General features: G+C 44.7%; 1 long non-coding RNA gene and 1 other non-coding gene across 2 annotated transcripts; both read right to left on the bottom strand.

Moving 5' to 3' along the window:
* Positions 1 to 225: 225 nt before the first annotated feature.
* Positions 226 to 299, bottom strand: trnan-auu (transfer RNA asparagine (anticodon AUU)). Its single transcript has one exon. It is a non-coding gene; the product is annotated as a tRNA-Asn (tRNA).
* Positions 300 to 11720: 11421 nt separating this feature from the next.
* Positions 11721 to 17009, bottom strand: LOC139252636 (uncharacterized). The gene is made up of 3 exons (XR_011591494.1): positions 16876 to 17009; positions 12372 to 12431; positions 11721 to 11770 (listed from the first exon to the last, which is right to left on the bottom strand). It is a non-coding gene; the product is annotated as an uncharacterized lncRNA (long non-coding RNA).
* Between the last annotated feature and the right edge of the window lie 6174 nt (positions 17010 to 23183).

The following is a 23183-nucleotide window of genomic DNA, read 5'->3' as shown; positions in this document are numbered from 1 at the left end:
AATATTTCTAGTGGACTGGATGGAGGAACATGATCATGTAAAAAATTGTTATCGTTTTACATGAACTGAATGCTCATAAAAGTATTGGAGTGGGACCTCACTGGATAACAGCACAGCTGGCAATGTTTGCGGAATATATTGGAATATATTCGTGCAGCCAAAACACACAATGACAACCGAGAACTGTGCGGCACCGAATCCTCGGGGAAAAACAGTTAAAGGCTTTGTCCCTGGGTGGGCTCGAAGCACCAACCTTTCGGTTAATAGCCAAATGCGCTAACCCATTGCGCCACAGAGACAGGCGCAGGAACATGTTACAAGACATCCAAAACGAAGATGTCAGTCAGTTAAAGCCTCAGAATGCTCCGACCAGGATGGAACTTGTCCACTCTCAGTTGTACTTTTCCCAAATAAATGGTGGGACATTCATTGTGGATGTGTGGAAGCAGTCTGGTCCCGCACACTGCAGACACTTCCATGTCACCGCCAACCAGCTCTCCCACAACCGGTGTGATCTACCTTCCAGCCTTCCGGTGCCTTGTCTGTGACAAAGTATTCTTTTTATCGCGAAGCCGGTATTAGGTTTTAATTCCTTTTCAGCTCCTGACTGCGGATATTCCTGTGATTAAATGCGAACAAAATGCTTACAAAGACAAGTGGATTCACCTTTTCTTTGTTTGGTGACATTTCAAAGATTGAAAGTGATGCACATCAACCCCAAACCTCATCACCTACTCACTAACCGCTACACGCTGCTCCCGTGAGATGGAAGCCCAGTTGCTGTTTCAAGCTTGAATGTGGGAACAAGCAGAACTCATTCAAAGAAAGTCCAAGTCCCTGAGGCACCTGATTATTTGCACTAAACTCCTTCGCAAAGAGTTGAGGTTCGTGTGGGGTGATTTGGGCACATCTTTCCCCACACTGCAACACTTCAAACATAATGCAACGGCTGTAAAGTGCTTTGGGGCGTCATGAGTTCCTGAAAGGCACTGCAGAAATACAAGTCTTTCTTTGCAAAAGTTCTGTGCAAATTCAAAATTCGCGGCAAAATAAAGGGCTCAGTTGGGAATTGAACCCTGGACTTGTCACAAATTTTAAAGCGAGAATCATACCTCTAGATCAACGAGCCAACAGTTGGACAACTGCAGAGATGAGGTCTAACCATTATAAAAGCATTTTTCTATATGTAGCTATTCTTGATTAGAGGAGCACATGAGACCGAATCAGTGACTTTGCTTTTTCAACCTGTCTTCTGAAGCACCGCATGGTCCCACTCCGACAGTCAATGAGCTGTTGGGACGTTAGTGTATCCAGGCTGTGGGTGGCCACCCCGAGTGCAGCAGAGGGATTTCTGCATTAGTTCTGGGTGGGGACAGTATTTCTCCTTCTCTCTTCCTCTTGTCTGTCTCCCTCTGCTTTGTTTTCTGTATTTATTCCTCCGGCCTTATTTTATGTGTTTCAAAGGAAAAAAAAAGTGGGCGACACTCTGGAACAATTTCTCTCACTCAAATATATCGATTTAGTGAAGTGAAATAAAGAGCAATTGAAGAATAAGGGAGAAGCCACTGTCGCCCTTTTGACAGGAGAATAAACTCGCCCATGGCTGTTCATCCACAGCAAGTTTAAACATAATCTTCCTGCACGGGATCCTTTCACGTGGAAAGCAAACGTGATAACGGCTCCACTGCGGAAACCGCTCTGACCAGAAGTACAGCAGAGGGCAGCTGACCAGTGAATGCCTTCTGTGCTGATCGGGAATGTGTTGGCTCACCTTAAACAACTTCTGTCCCTCACTGACAGCTGTCAACCCTTCTCCTCCGCTGCCCTTTACACAAACATGTCACTGATCCCCACCCACCACCCCACATCCCCATCGTGTTATCTTCCATGTTAGCACAGTGGGGCCGCGGAGACACCTACTCTCTCCCCGCGGTTAGTGAACTCAGTCAGTCTGTAAAATTAAAGGGAAACAAGTGTCCCGCAAAGGGCAGGGGAAGGGAGAGAGTCTGTAACCTGGGTTTAATTGTTTGTCAAAGGCTACCCGTCCTGTTGTGTATTTCCAGCAGTTTCCTACTTTCACAGGTGGAGATACTGGGGCTGGACCATGCTCCTAAAATACAATGAGGTCGGGATAAAAGTTCCTCACGTACTCAGGGCAAAATAAATGATTGAACTTCAACAATGGATTAATAATGATGTTTACATCAATGAATCTTTTTTCTCCATGAGATGCATGTAACTGTTTCTTATAAGGTTTTAATTTTGATGGAAGTGCAATTTCCCTGGCCGGAAATCGACCCAGGGCCGCGGTGGTGAGAGCGCCGAATCCTAATCACTGGACCACCAGGGAACGCTGCATTGCTGCATCGTAATGCTTGGTGTCATTATTGTCCTTTTCAATCCACTTGTTTCACACCGAAACATATTGTAACCGTGATCTGAATTTAATGCCACGTGATTCTTTGAAATCATCTTTAAATGATTGGGTAAAACCACTCCTTACACCACCGAAAAACAGCTTTGATTCCAGGTCAGGACGGTAACTTTTGTAACACCGGTTCTAAATCAAAACCTTATAAAATTGACTACATGCAGCTAATGTGAAACAATAAGAATTCATTTAATCACTGTTAATTAACCGATAAACTTTTTCAGAATGAAAGAACTAATAATATAGTTACTGAGGGACAGTGGTATCTTCAATCATTCATTTTCTCTTTACATGTGATGAACTTTTATCCCTATCTCATTTCCACGCTGTATTTTATGAGAACGGTTTAAAATCCTTCCCTTGCTGGGGTACTCCGGAATATTGAAGTTAATTGGGCGTGCACCTTATCTGTACACCCCGCCCCTTTTTCCCAGGTGCAGTATCTTCGTCCCCCCGTTTCATTGTAAAACACACCGCAATCTAATTTATGCAAACTGTTACTCCCGCAATATTGGCCCATCCCCATTGGCGACACAAACCTTCGCTACAGTGTCTCATGCCTGTTAATCCGATGCTGCAATTTAAGTCCACTGTTGTTCCGACCGTCACCGTCAGCATTCCTGATTCTTTATCACAACTAGTGTCATCCGAGCCCCTGTAATACAGGCCTTGCTCAACCGGTTGTCCTAGGTATGCAGATGAGTTCCCCCATGTTGTTCCCACGAGCATCAGAATCCTGTAAAAGATAATATTTCCCGGTCAACACCGGTTGATTAGTGACCATGGTTTTTCAACTGGGTCTGGTGTTTCCATTTGCCTATAAACCGAATATCTGCGGAGGCTCACGTGTCACCCACCATTATTACCTGATGGGGTCCGTTCCATCTCGGTGCGAGTCCAGACCTCTCGGGGTTAATCTTTACCTGACTGCCTATTTGGGCTATTTAGACCTTCTGTTCCTAAGTGTCCTTCTCGAAGTCCTTGATTACTTGCTGATCTCTAGCCTGTGCTTTTAAGTTTTGTAACTGCTTACAGAGTTCCATCACAAATCTCCGTATTCTGTCTTTATAAGCTCCTACGTCCTCGCTTCCTGTAACCAAGACCTCTGGCAGTCTCATTGCCCTTCCAGTCATTAGTTTAAAGGGTGTCAGTCCTGTCGTCCAACGAGGGGATGCCTTGAGCATCATCAGTCCTCGGGGTAACATCTCGACCCACCCTTTCCCACTTTCCTCCATTGTTTTAGCTCGGGCTGTTTTTAAGGTCCTATTCATTCGTTCCACCAATCCGAAGGATTCTGGGTGGCATGGGATATGGAACCTTTGCCTAATCCCTAGTAAAGCGCAGGTCTGTTCCATCACCTTCCCTGTGAAGTGGGGACCTTGATCTGAGTCCAGCTGCTGTGACATTCCCCATCGGGGTATTATTTCCTCTGCTAGGATTCTGGCCACGGTTTCTGCTGAACAATTTCTCGTGGCGAAAGCATCTACCCACTTCGTAAACTGCTCTATTATCACTGGACAGTTTGTCTTCTCCGTGTTGCTGGGTAACGGTCCAGTAAAATCTACCTGCAAGTTTTCCCAGGGTCCTTTCTGTCAGGACTGATGTCCCATTCTGACCTTTACTTTCACCCCTGGGTTATATTTGGTGCATGTCACGCACCTTGTACAGTGGTCCTCTATATCTCTCCCTATTCCCTTCCACCACCAGCATCTGGACATCGAGCTTATCATGTTGGTCCTACCTGTATGGATTTAGTCGGCTCCCCCGGATGCTTTCCGGGGCCACCACATTCCCATCTTTCCTCCATATCCCGCCGGTTTGGGCCCCTCTCTACTTCCACCCCTCCTTTGCCTGTGGAGTGGCTTCTCCCTGTACCTTGAGCATGTTTACTTCCTCAGGCCCGATTGTACATGCTCCGACCTGGGCTTCCCCGGCCACTGTACCTGTCTCTGCCACCCGCGTGGCTGCCTTGTCTGCCCATGCGTTTCCCTGTTGGTGTTGGTCGGTAATGTTTATGTGCACTTTGACCTTTATTATCACTCCTGGGGTAGGAGGGAGCCTTCCACTCATTGTTTAACAATCTCCTCATGTTCAATCGCCCCTCCTCCTGAGGTCATGTATCCCTGTCTGCTGCAGGCTACCATATAATCATGCACTACTCCAAAAACATATCGACTGTCTGCAGAGATGTTTACTCGTTTTCCCTTCACCAGCCTCAGAGCCTCGGTGAGAGACACCAATTCAGCCACTCCAGCTGATGAGCCCCCTTCTCGCAATCCTTCCCTTTTGACCTGTCTGCTGCTATCTCTCATGGCCCACCCGTCCATGGTGTCTCGTTGATATAGCGCCGAGACCCATCTACGTATAGATCCATGTCTGCCTCCTGAAACCTGACTACTTCCCTCGCCTTCTCCTGTCGTGTTACACTGATTCTCCTCTCCCTGCGTAATGATCCACCCTGCAGGCTGGTTACAGTTGTCTTTTATTGTTACCATCCCGTGGGGGGGTAAGAGCATGCTTCCCACCTTGCCCTTCGCATGTCGGATACCGGTTTTAGCCTTCCTGTGTTAAACAATTCCACTAAGGTATCTGGGTATGTGTCCCGACATTACTCTGCCACTGGCCGATGCCTGTCCCCATTTAATGATCTTTACTGTGGTGGGTATAGATGTGGAAGGGCCTATTCTGGTCGGGTAATGCCAGGGCTGCAGCACTTGTGAGAGCTTGTTTTAACCTTACAGCCACAATTTCCTGATCTGGGCATTTCTGCCGTAGTTGAATAGCCCTAGTATCTGCCTGACCCCTGTCACGGTCCCTGGCCTGGGCAGTGATCGAATTGTTTCCTTTCTGTCCTCGGACATCTGTCTCTTCCCTTCTGATATTATGTGTCCGAGATATGTTACTTCACTCCTTCCCTACTGCACCTTCCTTGGATTTATTTTTAATCCCACACTCTGTAGAGCTCCTCACATTGTAGTTAAAGCTAGTGTGTTGTTGTTCTGTGCTGGAGGCAATAAGGATATCATCCACATACTGCCAAAGGGTGCTCCCTTCTTTGCCTGTTGGGGCCTCGCCTTCCTGCGCCTCCTCCCTTATTGCAGCTAAAACATATCAGGGGAGCTGTGCGAGGGGGTGTCTCCTCCCCCTTCGTCTCTGCTGCTGGTTTTGTATCTTCTCCCTGTGTTCTGACTTTAACTCCTCCACCTGTTCTGCCCACTCCAAAGTTTCATTGTAATCATGCCCCACTTTCAATCCCAACTTCATTATCTTTTGCTGGGCTTCTCCTAGCTCGTCTTTAAACATCCCGTGCTTGAGGAATCTTTGCATTTTTTTCCTACGACTGCGCACCGTACTATCCGTCTTTTATCTCCTCCAGCTTATTTATCTTAGCTTCTAATTATTGAATTTGTTTTGTTTGAGTATCTATTTCTTTTATCTGTCCTCTGTAGCTGGCGAGTATTATTACAGAGGCTTTCTTCATTTTATCTTTATTCTGACTATCCCACCATTTCCTCCGTCTGTCAGGTGAGTTTTCTGGCTGCCATCCTTACTTTTTCATTTCCTTTATTAAGAAACCCAAATTAATAATGTCCAGTATAAAGCAGCTGTTAATGGAAAGGTTTAACTCCTTTACAGGTTTGTAAGAAGGCCTGACGTTATTACGTGACTTCGCGTAATCAACAAAATTTTTACCCCAGGTCTTTGTGCCTTCAAAACTTGCTTAGAAATTAGGAATCCGTTAAAACAGCAGAAATCATTAGTAAAGCTGTTATAATTAGCTTTAAATAAAACCTTCTCATCGGGAAAGACAGCCTTTTAGTTTAAACTTCAATTTTTCTAAACTTCCAATTCAAATACTTGCCTAAGATTTTTTTAAATTGATTTAAAACGAGAACACACATTTTTAATAGCTATTTTGTTTACTGAAATCTAATTTAAAATAAGTACTGACAACTGTGGCTTATTTTTCTTAGCTCAGTAAATCATAGTCTAAACACTCAGAGAAACTGCCACACGGTTTACCTTTTCACACAAGCTATAGACATTCCAGCATTTCATGTTTTTTTAAGGTCCGATTCACTGAGAAAGTCTTGTATTTTATTTCTCTTGGTACAAAAGCTAAACTTCTGGCCGGTGCCATCTTTTTTAAGAAATTAAATTCAGCAACATTTCCTAATTCCCAGTTTTTCCCCTTCCTGTGCTGCGTTCGCATAGATTAGATCCTCTCCCCTCGTTTTTTTCAAAACCCTCCTGCTTGTTTAGACTGTTCGGGACTTTTCCTTGATAAGCACCGACCATTTTGAAAAGGTTTTTAAACCCGAAATTTCAATTTTTCTTGACTGCAGTGAAACTTTCTCATAGTTTAAAATCATTATCAACATAGAGTATTCCAATATTCACACTTTGAAACAAAGCCGAGATTTCACTGTGGCCATTAAGAATATTCAGCTTTCATTGGTTAATTACCCTCCAATTAAACCAATATCTTTTTCACAGCCAATATCAACTCGGATTTATTAAGTTACGTATTTTTCCATTTAAATCTCCTTTCTTCAAATTAGATTTTGTATAAAACAAGCATTTTACACAGAGGGCTTGTGTCTCCGTTAATTTGTTAATTTAAACTACATAAGACCATTGCAAACACGTTTTCGTCTGGATAAGCTTATCCCTCTACCAGATTCCGTGTACTGTTTCCAAGCCTTTAGACCCCTCTAACAATACCGCTTTGTTTTCCTTTTAGCACTTATACTCGGGACCCTTTTGGGCCATATCTCAGAGACCCCCCCCCTTCCCCTTGATCTTAATTTTATCCCACTGGCCAGTTTTCCGAAACATCCTGGGGACTCACACCTCTTTTTAGGTTGTATTCCTTCTTTTCAGGCAATACATCTATCCCCAACCTTGGTTTTTATCCTTCCGTGGTTCCCTATGACTTTGTTCGACAGATTACTCCCTTCTAGTTCTTTATACAGATTGTGTTAGGTAAATTGATGGGATTGAAGGCCGATAAATACATAGGGCCTCATAGTCTGCATCCCAGAGTAAGTAAGGAAGTGGCCCTAGAAATAGTGGATGCATTGGTGGTCATTTTCCATTTTCCAACATTCTATAGACTCTGGATCAGTTCCTATGGATTGGAGGTTAGCTAATTTAACCCCACTTTTTAAAAAGGGAGGAGAGAGAAAACAGGGAATTATAAACCGGTTAGCCTGACATCGGTAGTGGGGAAAATGTTGTAATCAATTATTAGAGATGTAATAGCAGCGCATTTGGAAAGCAGTGACAGGATCGGTCCAAGTCACCATGGATTTATGAAACGGAAATCATGCTTGACAAATCTTCTAGAATTTTTTGAGGATGTAACTAGTAGAGTGGACAATGGAGAACTGGTGGATGTGGTCTATTTGGACTTTCAAAAGGTTTTTGACAAGGTCACACACAAGAGATTAGCGTGCAAAATTAAAGCACATGGTATCGGGGTAGTATTAATGTGGATAGAGAACTGGTTGGCAGACAGGAAGCAAAGAGTAGGAATAAACAGGTCCTTTTCAAAATGGCAGGCAGTGACTAGTGGGATACCGCAAGATTCAGTGCTGGGTCCCCAGTTATTTACAATATACATTAATGATTTAGACGAAGGAATTGAATGTAATATCTCCAAATTTGCAGATGACACTAAGCTGGGTGGCAGTGTGAGCTGCGAGGAGGATGCTAAGAGGCTACAGGGTGACAAGGACAGATTAGGTGAGTGGGCAAATGCATGGCAGATGCAGTATAATGTGGATAAATGTGAGGTTATCCACTTTGATGGCAAAAAACAGGAAGGCAGAATATTATCTGAATGATGACAGATTAGGAAAAGGGGCGGTCCAATGAGACCTGGGTGTCATGGCATATCAGTCATTGAAAGCTGGCATGCAGGTCCAGCAGGCAGTGAAGAAGGCAAATGGCATGTTGGCCTTCACAGCTAGAGGAGTTGAGTATAGAAGCAGGGAGTCTTACTGCAGTTGTACAGGGCTTTGGTGAGGCCACACCTTGAATATTGTGTACAGTTTTGGGATCCTAATCTGAGGAATGACATTTTTGCTATTGAGGGAGTGCAGCGAAGGTTCACCAGACTGATTCCCGGGATGGCAGGACTGACATATGAAGAAAGACGGATCGACTCGGCTTTTTATTCACTGGAATTTAGAAGAATGAGAGGGGATCCCATAGAAACATATAAAATTCTGACAAGACTGGACAGGTTAGATGCAGGAAGAATGTTCCTGATATTGGGGAAGTCCAGAAACAGGGGTCCCTGTCGAAGGATAAGGGGTAAGCCATTTAGGACCGAGATGAGGAGAAACTTCTTCACTCAGAGAATTGTAAACCTGTGGAGTTCTCTACCACAGAAAGTTGTTGATGCCAGTTCATTAGATATATTCAAAAGGGTGTCAGATGTGCTCCTTATGCTAAAGAAATCAAGGGGTATGGAGAGAAAGCAGGAATGGGGTACTGAAGTTGCATGATCAGTCATGATCATATTGAATGGTGGTGCAGGCTCATAGAGCCGAATGGCCTACTCCCGCACCTATTTTCGACTATTCTATATTACCTCCTTCCCCGTCAATGCTAAAGCTGCATGTGGTACAAAATCATACTCACTGCCAATGCTAGCTATCACATCATCCAGGCCGGAGGGTCTGAAACCCGCTCGCAGCAGCAAATGTAGGGGTAAAAGGAAGGCTTCTCTCCCTCGGGGCGGACTACCTGATATAGATAATCGAAACCTCATCCTTCTCCTCTGTATAACGACCACGGAAGTAAACAAATTAAACGTCAGGTTTAACCGGCTTTATTTCGAGCAATGCAAGGTCAGGTTCGGTGTGGAACCTTCAAAATACATGAGGTTTTGAGTATAATTTATACAGGCTTTGGAGAGGGGCTACCCGCCTACAAAATCGTCGACAGGTCCATTGCTATCAGCGGAGTTACATTGATTTGTCGATTCTTATCAGACTGGCTCTGAGTGGTCTATGCAACTGTCCATCTCCCATGATTGTGTTGTTCCATTATTTGCCCTCTGCCCCAGTCTGCACATCGCCTAAAGTAACTGTTCTCAAAATACTGGCTGTCTTATCTCTTCCTCAGAGACTTCCAATCAAAATTGTAACTGCTGACGTGTATGTGTTACTAAGGTTAAGGATATAGTTTTAATGCGTGAGAAGTGTGCTATACCTATATAAGCAAGTGTTACATACATCGCCATTTTCTCCAACCCCCCTAATGTTGATTAGTTCACCAGCTTCAGTATTATTCTGACCACCATTCTGTCTGCTCTTTTGCCTGCTATAATTTATATCCCTTACCATTTCTTTCACTTCGAAAGGGGAATATCCCTAGAAACGGAATTGGTTGCATTTGGATATGAAAATAGGAACATTAGGAAGAGGTGCAGGTAATTCATCTACTCGAGGCTGTTCCACCACCCAATTGGATCGGGGCTGATCTGCGCCCAACTCGATTTACCCAGCTTTGCTCCTCATGCTTTGAGAAACTTTCCCAACACAAAACTGTCGAGCTCCGTCTTAACCGCTCCAATTGTGCCCCAGCATCCACAGCTTTGTGGGGGAGAGAGCACCAGATTTCTAGTAACCTTGTGCGACAACCTGATTTCTCATTTCCCTCCTGAACGCCTGAGCTCTGATTTTAAGATGGTAACCCTTTTGTTCTTAATCACAACTCCAGAGGCAATCATTTCTCTTTACTTACTCGAGAGATTGCTTTTCAAATTTTAATCAGCTTGATCAGATCACGTCTCAATCACCCTGAACTAGGGAATAAAATCCATGTTTATGCCACCATTCCTCGTATTTTAACCCTTTTCGCCCGGGTATCATTCTGGTGCATCTGCGCAGTACTCCTCCAGTGCCACCATATCCTTCTGAGGTCAGATGCTCAAACTGAAAGTAATTCTCCAGATGAGTCTGAGCAAGACTTGATGCAACTGTAGAATAACTACCACCACTTTGTATTCCAGCTCTCTTGAGGTAAGTTCCAACAGCCATGAGCACGTTTTATCGCTTTTTGTACCTATCTACTTGGTTTTAATCATTTGTGTACATTGACTCGAAAATCTGTTCAACCCTCTACAGATCCTCCTTTCTCTCCGTTTAGAAATGGCTTCAATTTAACTTTCTTTGCTGCAAATTGGATGCAATTCCCCACATTGCACCATTTGCCATAGTTTTGCCCACTCACTCCATCTGTCTAATCCTGTTGTAAGAGCCTGCTCACATCTGTACTACTTACTGTCCCTCTGAAATTAGTGTCATCTGCAAAACAGACACTTTGCAATGCATGGGACCCATTATGTCCCAATCACTGAGGCTGCTAGGGAGTGGGACTGAAATAAGTTGAGACAAAATTGATTTCAAGTGTTGGGTTGTTCTCATTTTTTAATTAATTTAACAATTGCAATGAAGGGATATTTTAACAGAATCTTCATCTCATCTCTGAACTTAGGCTGTGTCATTGCATAAATACAGGTGTTTGTGCAACAACTCATGAGTTGAAGCATGAACCCTAACTCCCGTACAAACACAGGTAGATACACAACCTCATATCCCAGGTAGGCCATTCGCCAATAAATACAATATATCATATATAACGCCCATAACAGAATGAAATTCCCCGAGACAGCATACAGTATAATCATTGATTTCCTGCGGTTCTCCATCTCTGGGTCACTGGGACTCTCCTCACCGACGGGACTCCGGAGTCTCCTGCGGGCTCTGCTGACCACAAAAATATACCTGACCGTTAAAGCATTGAACAGCAGGACCAAAATAAACGCAGTGCTTGGCGTTAACGTGTAATGAAAGAATTCAACTGCACCCCAAATTGGTGACTCTGCCACACTATCTGTTACAATACAAAACCAGGATTGGTTGATGAACCAGTATCTACTCGTGTACATAAAGAACCAGAAAGTATTTTTTAAAAAGGACATCATAGTAACTGTTGCTATAACAACCAGCGCCGTTTTCTCTGCACAATATTTAGCTTTCAGCTTCTGGCAGCAAATGGCGATATATCGATCAAAGGTGAAACTGACGGTGAACCAGACGGAACAGTCCGTGACTGCGTAAAGCACGACCGCGTGGATATTGCACACTGGGATGGCCCTCATGAACAGGAACTCTGTGTAATAAATGACAGGGAGGTGTCTCAGTACCATATCGATGATCATGACCAGTAGATCCGCCGCTGCCATGGCCACCAGGTAGCGAGTGACACATTTGGAGAGACCGCACTTTCCGCGAGACAGGATCACAATTGTCAAGATGTTAACTGTAAGGAATGAAAGGAGAAGGAAGAGAATGAGAAAAAAGGCCTCTGTGTGATTGAAACATTGGCCAAAGATGACATTTAGTGAATGCAATCAATGATAGATTCTGGTTATTTTATCCGCGAGAAATATTATTTGTACAGACATTTTATTTACCATAAAATAATCAATATTAAATGGTGAAATCAATATTTGCCTGACATTAAACTTAACATAGGAATAACATATTAATTTAATGAAGAAAAGAGCAGTGGTCAATATAGGAGCCTGACACAGGTCAAATCTTCAAAGCGACGAGGGTTGTAACACGGAATCAAATAGGACCAGAATGTGCCAAACCCAGTTGTGGGAAAGTGTTGTGTCACAGAGATTGAATTGGTCTCAGTGACCCTGGATTGGCGATGGTAAATGAGTCCTAGATCCTACTGCTGATGGAATCCCAGTGGCTCGGTATGTAGGAGGACCACCAGCCATGGTCCCTGTCCCTGATCTCTATCCAGAGACCCTGGCTTATAGACAAGTGCCAGCTTATGTATCACCTGCTGCTCATAGCTCAGTGTCTGCTGCTGCAACATAGGCCAAAATAGTTTGAATCGTGCTAACCTGCGGTGTTTCAACTGCTCGTAAGGAATGAGTGTGTTCGCAATTTGTACGGGACATGACCTTAAAAAAGCAAATTATTAAACATTAGATGCAACTAATTCGAATCATTTACGATAAATAGAGTGGACGATAATCGGAGGTTAGTGGGCGTCTCGCTGGAGTGTCAGTGTTACATGGGCATGGAATAAATCTCGAAGCAATGATTAAAGATCATATCACTGGTGCTTAACCGATTAAGCATATTATTGCATGAAAACTATAAATGCAACCCTTTTCAAATCCCCGAAACACACATCAGTAACAAAGAGTGTTAGCGGTACACATTGTGAAAACTGACCAGAATTCAATCAACAGTGGGTTGCGAAAAGATTTCAAAGTGTATCTCTGATCTGAAGCCCATGATTCAAAGTGAAGATGTACCATTTGTTGTATTTAAACCATGAAAGTGAGTGTGTGTACAGGAACATCAAGTTCCTTCATTGTCGCTGGGTTAAGCTCCGAGAACTCCATCCCTAGCAGCACTGTGGGAGCACCTTCACCGCACTGGACTGCAGCAGTTCAAGAAGGTGGGTCACCACCAGCTTCTCAAGGACAACGAGGGATGGGCAATAAAAACTCGCCTGGAACAAATAAATAAAACTGGCTGCATTGTGAGACACAAAACAAGGGAATATATTGAAGGCAATTAAAGCGGGATATTGTGACACGACTCACACGGGTAGCAATACAGTTAAACATACTCACACAACAATTGCATAATTATAGTGTACTAAATGATAAGAACAGCATTGGTGTTTTAAATTGATCATAACCTAACCATTAAAATAGTGGCAGGAAGGCGAAGTGGTCGATAGGGGAGAATGATACAGCCAACTGACGGGAGCTGAATTATTTCACATTGTACTGACCATCTGTCTATCTGGATTCGTTCTATAATTCGCCATCACACAGAATTTCTGCAGAGACCATCAAAGTGCTGCAAGGCAGCTTTCCAGTTTGCAACACATGCTCAGTGCGAGCAGCACAATACAGAATACTCAACACAAAGAATCACCCAACAATACTGATGGTGTTCCAGACTCAAAGAACGACAGCTGCTTAATACGGCTGTAACAAATCAAACAAATCGTGAAAAGTGAAGTCGCTGAGCTCGGCCAGTCAATAAACGATTGGAGAAGCAATCATGTCAGGGGAAAATGCAACATTATTAACCACACAGCAGATGCAATATACTCAATACAAGTAACCACTAATATCGTGACAGAAATAATCGGAAAATAAATAATGTAGAATATTGTTGGATTTATTAGTTGAGTACAGTAACTTACCTGCTCCAGTAACAGCAGCAGATTTAGGAGAATACATGTTCAGAACAGTCACACAACTGAGCATGGTTTACAGAAGTTATAACTTCATACAGTCAATGACTTGGTTCACCAACAGCAGGCAAGGTGGAATAGTGAATGGAAAGGACAACAGTGCATGAAAGCACGCATTATATCAATCATATCGGGAAGAAGTGACTTACAAGGAACACCGAAAGCAGCCAAGACTGGATAGTAAATACTCTGTATATCCCGAAAAAGAAAATGCATCTTGAGATGTTCCATAAAGGTCCATCTTCCGCTTTGTGTGAAAGCTGAAGACCTGTGAATCTGCAGCCTTTCACTCCGAGCCATGCTCCCCTTTCTATGAGCGACACAGAATCCACTGACACTGGAAGATGTGCCTTCTCATTTATAATACCAGAAACCCTCTAATGAATCAATGATGATCCATGGAGGCTGACATTAATTAGAACAAACAGATTCAGCCCATCCCTTGTTCTTGCACATTTTTTATAGAACAACATTTATTCGCCACATGTTCCACCAGAGACCAGATGATAATTGGTGAAAATAAAACGGGATTGAGTTTTCGAAGTCAGCTTACAAGTGGGAGGAGATCTGTTTCCTTGTTTGAGATTGTTTCTATGATGCAATACAACCCTGTGACATTAGGGAACTCCGGAGCCACTTTGCAGATGTTAACATTCACATCTGGTCTCGGTCTATCTGGGTTCTGTCGATCTGAAGAATATCGAGGGGTCCAGACCAAATTTCCATGGTGACTCTCAGGGGCCCATTGAAAATATGGTCTGACTCTCGCACCCTCTGCAAAGATGAACAATTTCATGGAGCACTCTAAATAAAGAACCACTGCCGAAAATCACCGACAAACCTCTGTTATTCTCTGGTTCACCAATGAATATTGACGCTGGATCCCCGTAAATATTGTAAAATACTATCGATATTTGTGGGAAAGTTGTTGCAAGCCTCTGCCCCCCGACTCCTGGGAGCACCTGTAAATGTTGACGAGGTTTCTCAGATAACCGCAAACATTGACCAGACATGGTGATTGGGTCTTCAAACATTGACCCAGTCAGACAGATGTCAGACAATGAAGGGACGGATGATAGAATGGTCCTTTACACAGACACACTGCTCGGCAGGCCTGTGAGCATGTGACATCACCGGTTACCCCCTGTAAACACTAAAACCTTTCGAGTAACCACCTTCCAATCACTCCACCACAGACTGACGTCAATTCTTCCACAAAGGGGGAAACTGTCAGACACGCGCTGTAAATATTGCATCATCATCACCATAGGCAGTCCCTCGAAGCGAGGATGACTTGCTTCGGCGCCAAAAAAGGATGAGTTCACAGGTGTTTCAATGAAGGACCTAATATTCCAGGTCCTGAATTACATCCCGAAGGGTGGAAGATGCCTGTGCGTGGATTTTTTTAACGTGTGGTGGCCGTTGCACCCCAGCCATCACACGGGCTTGACAGAGCGAGGTCTTGGTCCAGTGGCAAGTGTTAACCGAGACGACTGGAGACCAGCTCTGCTGCACGGACCCAGTGCACACATATCGCAGTGTGGGCTGGCCCGTGCTAACCCTGGGCTCCTGGCCCTGAACTCACGCCTCCCCTGGGCCCCGATCACATCCCTCCACAGTCTCTCACCACTCCTTCGCCCCGATCTCGCCGCTCCTGCTGTATCTGCCCATGCTCCAATTATCGACCTGGACCTTGATGACGTCACTTGTCTGCCATCACCCTCCTGCACCAGCTTGCGCTGCTCCCTGAAGTATTACGCCTTCGCACTGCTCCAGGCCGCTCGCCGCTCCGTTTATGGCCCCGACCAGCCGCTGGTGTTCTCACTCTCATGGAACCCACAATAAAATCGGCATTTATTCTAGACCTCCCTCTGAGGACTCTTTGAATAAAAGCTGAAGCACTCCTAAAACACACATCCACACTCCCCTGTAAATGCTGCCACAGTCCAGGAACTGCCTGACTGTGACAAGACACCTTTACTGCATGTAACTTGTGACCCCCTCCCAGATCCCCTGTAAATGTTGAGACACTGCTGGGGAGATATTATCTCTCTTACCATAGACCTCTGAACACACTGACACAGTACTGATTATTCAAAGGCTCCTGTCGATGGTATTAGAACAGTAGATCATACTCTGGCTGCACTGTAAGAACAGCAAGCTCCCAGTATCCCCTGAGAACAGGAACTCACTCCTATAGGCCGCCGCCCACTGGAGCCTGACGACAATCTGCATGTATGGATTCCGGAGTATCCCGTGCAATATTGTGCCACGAGGAAAGGCTCCATTGGACACGAACATGGTCAGGGCTCCCACTGGAGGTAGAATCATAGAGAATGTTAGATAATATAGAACAGAAAGAGTACATTCGGCCCATCGTGTCTGTGCCAGCTCTTTGAAAGCCCTATCCAATCAGTCAACCCTCTCTCTGCCCTTTCCCCCACAGCCAGGCAACCTTTCCCCATCAAGTATTTATCCAAGTGCCTTTTGCAAATGATGACTGAATCTGATCCCACCGCTCTACAGTCCATGCAACCACATAGTGCCCCAGTCCCACAGGCTCCGGTAAAGACGGAGGTTCTCAGAGCTTTTGGAATGTGTAAACTCTGCACAATCCCTAAAAATGTTGACACGTTCCCGACTAAAGTCTGATACAAGCTGGGACTGACTCAATGAGGACACTCAGCTGCAGCCAACCATAAGCTGACACCATGAGCCTTGCAAATACCGTCAGAGGAACCGAGGAACAGGCGAAGGTCATTCAGCCGCTCCAGCCTGTTCCGATATTGAATCATAATTGTCTGTACCTCAACTTCCTTTGGTCCATATACAGTGATACCATTATCAAACAAAAACATAGCGATTGTTTTCTTTAAAATTTCAATTGACCCAGCATCCCGAGAGAAAGTTGCAAAAACCAGCAATGTGTAGCATTGACGTGTCGGCAATGTTGTACATTTAGATTTGCAGCAGTCGGTTTTCACACCACAATATTTGTTCCTAAAGTAGTCCGGTGCTGGAGACCAGATAAGCTGTTTCTCAATTGGCTGAAGATGAAATATTGGGAAAGAAATCAGGCAGATCTCACTTGCTCTGACAGCGACGTTGTACCGTGTGATATTTACATGACCTCGGTTTAATGTTCCACTGGAACTCCCTCCGTACTGGAAATGTCAGCCTGGATTGTGTATTCAAGGCTCTGCAGTCACATAGCTTGCGAGCATGCTCTCAGTTGAAGGGTTTTTATCCAAACACGGGCTGTGGCCCTCACTGCCAGCCTTTATTGCCTTTCCCTATCTGCCCTTGAGGAGGTAGCAGTGAGGGCGGCAGTCCGTGTGCTGAGAGCACTCCCACAGTGCAGGTAGGGAGGGATGGACAGAATTCTGACCCCGCGGTGATGAAGGAATGACGATATATTTCCAAATCAGGATGGGCTGTGACTTGGTGTGGAACCTGCAGGTGGTGGTGTTCCCATGTGTTTCTCTGTCAAAGTCGCACATAATCCTCACTTGGAAATATATCGTCATTACTTCATTGTTGCTGGGTCAGAACCCTGCAGCTCCCTCCCTAACATGGAGTGCAGTGATTCCAGACAATCACCGTCCGAAGGGCAAATAGGGATGGGAAATAAATAATGTTACAATAATACGCTCATCATCATAGTCAGCCTCTCGGGATCGAGGAAGACTTGCTTCCACTCTAAGCATGAGTTCTCTGGTGGCTGAACAGTCTAATATAAGAACCAGAGTCTCTGTCACATTGGGACAGATAGTCGTTGAGGGAAAGGGTGGGCAGGGATCCTGGTTTGCCGCACGCTCTTTCCGCTGCCTGCGCTTGATTTCTGCATGCTCTCGGAGACTATACTCGAGGAGCTCAGTGCCCTCCCGAATGCACTTCCCCCACTTAGTTCGCTCTATGGCCAAGGACTCCCAAGTGTCAGTGAGGATGTCGCACTTTATCAGGGAAGCTTTGAGAGTGTCCTTGTAACACTTCCTCTGCCCGCCATTGGCTCGTTTGCCGTGGACGAGTTCCGAGAAGAGTGCTTGCTTTGGGAGTCTCGTGTCTGGCATGCGGACAATGTGGCCTGCCCAACGGAACTGATCAAGTGTGGTCAGTGCTTCAATGCTGGGGATTTGGCCTGGTCGAGGACGCTAATGTTTGTGCATCTGTACTCCCAAGGGATTTGCAGGATCATGCGGAGACATCGCTAGTGGTATTTCTCCAGCAACTTGAGGTGTCTACTGTACATGGCCCATGTCTCTGAGCCATACAGGAGGGCGGGCATTACTACAGCCCTGTAGACCATGAGCTTCGTTTTCCTCAGGCTTGTACAGCTAAAGGGATCAAGGGATATGGAGAGAAAGCAGGAAAGGGGTACTGAGGGAATGATCAGCCATGATCTTTTTGAATGGTGGTGCAGGCTTGAAGCGCCAAATAGCCTACTCCTGCACCTATTTTCCGATGGAAAAATAATGTTTCTGCCCAGGTTCAAACATGGACCTCTCGAATGTAAAGCAAACATGCTAACCGCTACACTACAGAAACTGCTGCTAAAATCAGTGCCCAGAGAGAAGTGTTCAGGAACAAGCTGAAATGCTCAATCCCTCTCTCTGCCAAAAGTTCCTTTCACAAACATTTCTCTGACCGGAACTGCACCAAACAACAATGTTCTCCTTTCAAAGTCATTAAACTCCCCAATTTCCACATCTGCAATTTTCTGGACAAGGACAAGGACCGAAAGCGCTTTGCGATCAGAAAATTGCCGCAACCCCTGTGGATAAGGACAGGGCTTTTGTAAGTTGATTTCCGTACACACCTTGGAATTCAGGAGAACCGGTTTTGTGGTTTGAAGTTCGAGGTAAATCCACAGGGCGGAGCCAGTAGGCGCCTGGCAGCAATCAGCGATGGGAACATGCAACTTAAGCAGGCCCGGCTATCAACGGCATTACCATCGCCGAATCCCCCACCATCAACATCCTGGGGGTCACCATTGACCAGAAACTTAACTGGACCAGCCACATAAATACTGTGGCAACAAGAGCAGGTCAGAGGCTGGGTATTCTGCGGTGAGTGTCTCATCTCCTGACTTCCCAAAGCCTTTCCACCATCTACAAGGCACAAGTCAGGAGTCTGATGGAATACTCTCCACTTGCCTGGATGAGTGCGGTTCCAACACTCGAGAAGCTCAACACCATCCAGGACAAAGCAGCCCGCTTAATGGGCACCCCATCCACCACCTCCAACATTCACTCCCTCCACCACCGGCGCACCGTGGCTGCAGTGTGCACCATCTACAAGATGCACTGCAGCAACTCGCCAAGGCTTCTTCAGCACCACCTCCCAAACCCGTGACCTCTACCGTCTAGAAGGACAAGGGCAACAGGCGCATGGGAACATCATCACCTCAATTCTGTGGGGGAGAGGGTGAACAGCCAGAGGTCGTGGTCCATATCAGGACCAATGATATGGGTAGCAAGAGAGATGAGGTCCAGCAGGCAGAGTTTAGGGAGCTAGGGGAGAGATTAAAAAGCAGGACCTCAAAGGTAGTAATCTCCGGATTACTCCCGGTGCCACGAGCGAGTGAGTACAGAAATAGGAGGATAGAGAGATGAATACGTGGCTGGAGAGATGGTGCAGGCAGGAGGGCTTTAGTTTCCTGAGGCATCGGGACCACTTCTGAGGGAGGTGGGACCTTTACAAGCCGGACAGTTTGCACCTAAACAGAGCCGGGACCAATATCCTCGCTTTTGTTAGTTTGCTAGTGCTGTTGGGGAGGGTTTAAACTAGCTTGGCAGGGGGATGGGAACCTGAGAATAGATTCAGTAGGGAGGGGAGTAATGGTGCAATTAGAAAACAAAAATAAAGAAAGTGAGTTTGAAAGCGAGAGGAAACAAGCAGGTAAAAAGGGTAAATAAACAAATTTAAAGGCACTTTGTCTCAATGCACGTAGCATTCGTACCAAAATAGATGAGTTGACGGCACAAATAGATACAAATGGGTATGATCTGATAACCATTACAGAGACGTGATGGCAAGGTGACCAGGACTGGGAATTAAATATTCAGGGGTATTTGGCAGACAGAAAGAAAAAGGAGGTGGGGTAACTCTATTGATAAAGGATGGAATCACTGCAATAGTGAGAAACGATATTTGCTCAAATGATCAGGATGTTGAAAGAGTATGGGTGGAGATAACGAATAATAAGGGGAAAAAGTCACTGGTGGGCGGAGTCTATCGGCCCCTAACAGTAGCAACTCTGTTGGTCGGAGTATAAACCAGGAAATAGTGGTGGCTTGTAAAAAGGGAACAGTAATAATCATGGATGATTTTAATCTCCATATTGATTGGACAAATCAAATTGGTCAGAGTAGCCTTGAGGAAGAGTTCATAGAGTGCATAAGGGACGGGTTCCTTGAGCAGTATGTAACGGAACCAACCAGGGGGCAGGCTATGTTGGATCAGGTCCTGTGCAATGAGACAGGATTAATAAACAATCTCCTGATAAAGGATCCCCTTGGAATGAGTGATCATAGTGTTATGTCTGTAAACCTTGGCAACCTGTATCATACCACCACCAGAGGGCATACCTGTTGGAGTCCCAAGGTTTCCCAGCATCCCTTGGGAGCACTGTATATAAGCAGGCCTCCCATCCTGTACCTGCACTCTGGAGTTTAATTAAAGGAGCTAAGGTCACACTTACTCATTGCATACAGTGCTTAGTTGTATCACTTTATTATGAGCATAACACACAGCATGATTGAATTTCAAATTCAGATGGAGGGTGAGAAAGTGGGATCTCAAACCAGCATACTCAGCTTAAATAAAGGAGACGATGAAGGTATGAGGGCAGAGTTGACTAAAGTGGACTGGGAAAATAGATTAAAGTGTTGGACGGTTGATGAACAGTGGTGTACATTTAAGGAGATATTTCACAATTTTCAAGAAAAATATATTCCAGTGAGGAGAAAAGGGTGTAAAAGAAAAGATAGCCATCTGTGGCTAACTAAAGAAATAAAGGACGGTATCCAATTAAAAATAAGGGCATACAAAGTGGCCAAAACTAGTGGGAGGACAGAAGATTGGAAAATTTTTAAAAGCCAGGAAAGAATGACTAAAAAAATGATTAAGAAAGGGAAGCTAGACTATGAAAGTAAACGAGCACAACATATAAAAACAGATAGCAAGAGTTTCTATAGGTATATAAAAAGGAAAAGAGTGGTTAATTTAAATGTTGGTCCCTTAGAGGACAAGACCGGGGAAGTAGTAATGGGGAACATGAAGATAGCAAAAACTCTGAACAAATATTTTGTATCAGTCTTTACGGTAGAGGACACAAACAATATCCCAACAGTGGATAGTCAAGGGGTTATAGCGGGGGAGGAACTTAACACAATCACTATCACTAAGGAGGTAGAACTCAGTAAGATACTGGGAAGAAAGGTGGATAAATCCCCTGGACCTGATGGCTTGCATCCTAGGGTCTTAAGAGAAGTACCGGCAGGGATAGTGGATGCATTGGTTATAATTTACCAAAATTCCCTGGATTCTGGGGAGGTCCCAGCAGATTTGAAAACTGCAAATGTAACGCCCCTATTTTAAAAAAGAGGCCGACAAAAAGCAGGAAACTATAGACCAGTTAACTTAACATCTGTGGTTGGGAAAATGTTGGAGTCCATTATTAAAGAAGCAGTAACAGGACATTTGGAAAAGCATAATTCGGTCAGGCAGAGTCAGCATGGATTTATGACGGGGAAGTCATGCTTGACAAATTTTCTAGAATTCTTTGAGGATGTACTGAACAGGGTGGATAAAGGGGAACCTGTGGAAGTGATCATTTGGACTTCCAGAAGGCATTTAACAAGGTGCCACATAAAAGGTTACTGCACACGATAAACGTTCATGGGGTTGGGGGCAATATATTAGCATGGATAGAGAATTGGCTAACGAACAGAAAACAGAGAGGAGGGATAAATGGTTCATTCTCGGGATGGCAATCAGTAACTAGGGGAGTGCCGATGCGATCAATGCTGGGACCCCAACTATTTACAATCTATATAAACGACTTGGAAGAAAGGACCGAGTGTAATGTAGCCAAGTTCGCTGACGATACAAAGATGGGAGGAAAAGATGTGAATAGGACACAAAAAATCTGCAAAACGACACAGATAGGCTCAGTCGAGTGGGCAAAAATTTGGCAGATGGAGTATAATGTTGGAAAGTGTGAGGTCATAAACTTTGGCACAAAAAAATCAAAGAGCAAGTTATTATTTAAATGGAGAAAAATTGCAAAGTGCTGCAGTAAAGTGGGACCTGGGGGTACTTGTGCATGAAACACAAAAGGTTAGTATGCAGGTACAGCAAGTGATCAGGAGAAAAACAGGGCACTTGCCCCATCGTACCTAATATATAGTCCACAGTATAAGAGTAAGGACATCTTGCTACAATTGTACAGGGCCCTGGTGAGACCACACCTGGAGTACTGTGCACAGTTTTGGTCTGCTTATCTGAGGAAGGATACACTTGCCTTGGAGGTGGTACAACGGAGGTTCACCAGATTGATTCCTGGGATGAGAGGACTGTCTTATGGTGAGAGATTGTGTAGAATATGCTGATACTCTCTGGAGTTCAGAAGAAAGAGAGGTGATCTCATTGACACGGACAATGTTCTAAAGGGGATTGACAAGGAAGATTTTGAGGAGCCTGGCTAGCTCAGTCGGTAGAGCATGAGATTCTTAAACCTAGAGTCGTGGGTTCGAGCCCCATGTTGGGTGAATTATTTTCCTTAAACTTTTATGTTGCTTTCATGGGAAAACATCATTAATGAACCCATTATCTTCTTCTGCACAATGAATGAAATGCGAACTGAGGGAGAATTGATAATTTAATCATTTGTTCTGTGCTCTGCATAAGAACACAGGAACCAGGAGCAGGAGTCGGCCATTTGGCCCTTCGCTCTGCCTTTTTCGTGCTTGGCATTGGCATGAGGTAATCCTTCGCAAACTGTTGACTGTTGAAACCCAGAATCTGAGCAAAGCCATAACGATAGCCCAGACAATTTCCACCAGTTCCTGTAAACCCAATAACATAACTTATTTCTAGTGGGCTGGATGGAGGAACATGATCCATGGAAAAAATTGTTATCGTTTTACATGAACTGAATGCTCTAAAAGTATTGGAGTGGAAACTCACTGGATAACAGCACAGCTGGCAACGTTTGTGGAATATATTTGTGCAGCCAAAACGCACAATAACAACCTGGAACCGTGCGGCACCGAATCCTTGGGGAAAAACAGTAAATGGCTTTGTCTTTTGGTGGGTTTGAACCACAAACCAGTTGGTTAATATCCAAACGTGGTAACCCATTGCGCCACAGAGACTAACATGAGCATACATTGCAAGACTCCCAAACCAGGGTGTCAGTCAGTTAAAGCTT

The sequence above is a fragment of the Pristiophorus japonicus genome, unplaced genomic scaffold (genome assembly GCF_044704955.1).
Source record: "Pristiophorus japonicus isolate sPriJap1 unplaced genomic scaffold, sPriJap1.hap1 HAP1_SCAFFOLD_472, whole genome shotgun sequence".
Classification (NCBI taxonomy): Eukaryota; Metazoa; Chordata; class Chondrichthyes; family Pristiophoridae; genus Pristiophorus; species Pristiophorus japonicus.
Note: the sequence above shows the minus strand (reverse complement) of the source record. Positions and strands in the feature narration are given on the sequence as shown.